The following is a 4,002-nucleotide window of genomic DNA, read 5'->3' on the forward strand; positions in this document are numbered from 1 at the left end:
TACTCCTTATTATACAGGGTTCATCATTACATACAGTACACACACACATTACACTATAAGGGCTGTACAAGAATAAACTGGGGTTTTTTCTAATGTGACCATGCATTTATGTCCGTATTTTCCCCTGCGTTTCAGTGCTTCTTATTTTATATTACCCTGCTTTTCAGTTTCCTAATCCCCACTTAGCTTCATCTAATTTGTTGAATAACATACCCATTATATTATGATTATGTTTTCATTTCTACAGTTCGAATTGTTAACTCTGAAGTTTTCCAGTTCTTTTTAGTTATATTTATTTCAAGACAAGGTTTCTCTCTGGGTAGCCCTGACTGTTCTAAAATTTGCTTTGTTGACCAGGGAACCTCAAACTCACAGATCCACCTTCCCCTGCCTCCTGAGTGCTGGGATTAAAGGTGTGGGTCACCGTGTCTGGCTGGTTTCCAGTTCTTTTCAAATTCTTTATCTTCTATATCCTCTTAACATATGAATCAATTATTTTAAAGTCTATCATTTTAAATACCAATATCTGGATATGCCAACTATCACATATCTGCTTTATTATTTACTTATTTATTTATTTATTTATTTATTTATTTATTTATTTATTTATTTATTTTTTCTTCCTGGTGTCACTCATACAGTTTTGTTGCTTGGTAGACCTGGTACATTTTACTGACATGGAAAAGTCAGAGACACAGCTAAGATCTTGGATGGCATAGAGGTTTACTGTTTTGCTTCTGGAAGGGAGAAAGAGGGAAGTCAGTTCACTTGAACCCTATATGAGAAATCTTTGTGAAGGCAGATCTTTTTTTGTGTGTTTTGTTTTTTGAGACAGGGATTTTCTGTGTATCTCTGGCTGTTCTGCAACTCACTCTGTAGATCAGGCTGGCCTCGAACTCACAGCAAACTGCCTGCCTTCCGAGTGCTGGGATTAAAGGCTTGTGCCATTAGGCCCAGCAGCTGATCTGTTTCTAACTTGTAGTTTTTTCAAGATAGTGTTTCTTGTAACCCAAGCTGGCCTCAAACTTGCTATTTAGCCAAAGATAACCTAAACATCTAACTATCTTTCTTTGCAGATATTTGAAATATTCCTTCTCCTTATTGTTTTTATCTATCTATCATCTATCTATCTATCTATCTATCTATCTATCTATCTATCTATCTATCTATCTATCAATCATCTGTCTATCTATCTGAAGATGGTCTTACCATGTAGCCCAGGCTGGCTTATAGCTCTCTATCTTCCTGTCTGCTTCCTGAGATCACAGGCACGTGCTTCTACCTTGTTTTCAATAAATTGAGCTCCAGGTCATCTGGGATGGAGGATGGGGACTTTCAGGCAATTTCAGGCTAACTTGGCACCAGCGGCTCTGTTGCTTGTTCCTGGGGCCTGAAGACCCACAATGAACTAAGAAATGAACGCAGGAAGCTTCCAAAATTAGAGAGACCTCTACAAGTGTGGAGTCATTTCTTTAGAAAAAGGACTCATGCTTTCCTCAGTTTCTCAGAGAGCCCTGAGACCCTCAAAAGGCCTAAAGGCCTGGACATGAGAGCTGCTGCCTGTTCATCAGACTTGCCCTGCCACACACCAATTTGCCATGCCGGGGGCAGCTGGAGAGAGGACCCATCTTGCCTGGCCTGACCATGGATGGGGCCTGTGCCTCGAGTGCTCCAAGGAATTCTCCACAGATCTTCAATGTTGAGGTGGCTGTCACTTGTCAGAGGGATTTCTGGCCCTCTCAGCTGCTGATAGGAAAGTCATCCTATCAGCTAAGTGACATATTTGCGAGTCTCCTGTTTCTGAGACCACCAAATGAGCCCCAGGGTTGGCAGGTCAGCAGGTGGGAGTTCTAAGCCCCACATCACCACTTTGATATGGTGGATGACAGAAAGGAGCCTCAAATCCCTCCAAAAGAATTATGGGGCCCCTTCTCCTGCACCACAGCCTGCTCCAGGTCTCTCTCTGGTCCCAGGGACTATGGGAGGCGACTCTGACAGTCCAGAGGCAGCATGAACACCCCCAAAACAAACCTGCAGTGAGGGACACTTATTCATAAACATTGTTTCAAAGTTCACGAACCCTTCTTTCAGGAACTTACCATTTCTCGCTCATAAAATTCTCACGGTTACTTTGTTTCTTAGATACAACCACAAACAGTCATTCTTCCTCTCTCTCACACGCAGAATTCTCTCTCACACGCAGAATTCTCTCTCACATATTTTCCCCCTCGTTCTTTTACATGGTTAAATCCATCCTGCCTGGCTCTCTCAGGAGTCTGAGATGACCAGCGGCTTCTTGGCTTAGGCATTTTCGGTCTTGTTCCCTGGTGGTCAGCCCTGACAGTCAGGCATGACAAGGTCATTTCCTACACAGGGCATCGTAGATCATCATTCATTCTGACGGACCCAGTCTGAGGCTACTGGGGAAGTCTCAGGAAGGTAGGACACTCTTGTTCCAGGGCACGAAGGAAGGGTCAAGGACAACTCTTGCATGAGGTGTTGATTTTAGGGGTTAAGTTTTACAAGACCTAGACAGAGGGGCTATATCATAGAGAAGGATAGAAGGAAGACTCCATACTCAAAACAGGCAAGATGTTTTGGGAAAATCAGGAACCAGAAGGACCCAGACCCTTGTCTAGACTGTCTCACCATTGACCACTGTCCCCAGGTCAGGTTATGACATGGAGTCACACCTCTCTGTTCTGTAAAAAGCGTTCTCCCCTGATCTTGTCTCCTCAAGACCTTGGAGCACTTCAATATACAACTGAAGTCAAGAAAATCCTATTATAACCTTTCCCTAGGTATGCACTGCAAGCCTTCAATACCATGCCAAGTGTTGCCCTACTCCACCATGGCTCCTGGGGGGTGGCAGAGAAGTGTTCCTGGAAGATACAGGCTAGGACATCTCTGAGAATCTCCAACGTCCTCTGGGGCTGAGTTTCCCCAGCTGTGGCCAGGCTCAGAGATAGTGACATTACTAGACACTGAGACTTTGGACTTCAGACTTTGCCAGTTAGCCAAGGTTACTGGGACAATTGTGGCCAGGGCATGGATGGAAGTAGCTTAAAAGTCCCTGACTTTTAAAGTATTTCACATACAGGACCAACCCACCAGAGGCACTTGCTGGCCTGGCTTTAACCCTTTAATTGCTGGAAGTGGGGAGCTGTGATGATTGGGAATGTGGCCAGGCTGAGACAGTGGCAATTTAATGATTCTCCGGAAGAATCCCAGAGTCTGGTGACATGCACACATGTGGCTAACAAGACACAGCACTGGCAGCCTGGAAGCTGTTGGGAACCCTAGGGAGCTCATGCTCAGGAGAGGAGGAGGAGAAGGTCGGGCGGCAGCAGGGACTGCAAGCAACGGTCCCACAGCTCTTCTTATTCACATAGGTCTGGCTTTTTGAGTTATGGTTGACATACAATAAATTGCATATATTTGAAGTACACAATGTATAAAATATCACAATGAAACCTATTTGTGTGTGTGTGTATGTGTCAGGGGGTAGACATGCTTGTTTATGAAGGCCAGAGGAGGGTGCCAGGTGTCCCTCTCTCTCCCACTGTCTGCCTAATTCTCTTGAGACAGGAATTCTTACTAAATCTGGAGTTAGCCTTGCAGTTGGCAAATCTCAGTGATCCTCTTGTCCTCTCCCCACAACACTGGGGTTACAGACACATGTGCTCCGTGTCCAGTTTTTTCCCATGGCTTCTGGGTATTTGAACTCAGAAAGTATCCTTACTTGCTGAGCCATCTTCATAGCTGAAAATCCATTATTTTGCACAATTGACATATGCCAATAAAAGGAAAAACAAATGACATAATATGATATGTTTTGATACATAGAAATCTTTAAAACCATCGCTACAGTTAAAAGAATGAACAAGCCGGGCGATGGTGGCGCACGCCTTTAATCCCAGCACTCGGGAGGCAGAGGCAGGCGGATCTCTGTGAGTTCGAGACCAGTCTTGGATCTTAGAAGCAAGCATTCCCAAACACGGT

Source organism: Microtus ochrogaster, chromosome 18 (genome assembly GCF_000317375.1).
Source record: "Microtus ochrogaster isolate Prairie Vole_2 chromosome 18, MicOch1.0, whole genome shotgun sequence".
NCBI classification, from domain to species: Eukaryota; Metazoa; Chordata; class Mammalia; order Rodentia; family Cricetidae; genus Microtus; species Microtus ochrogaster.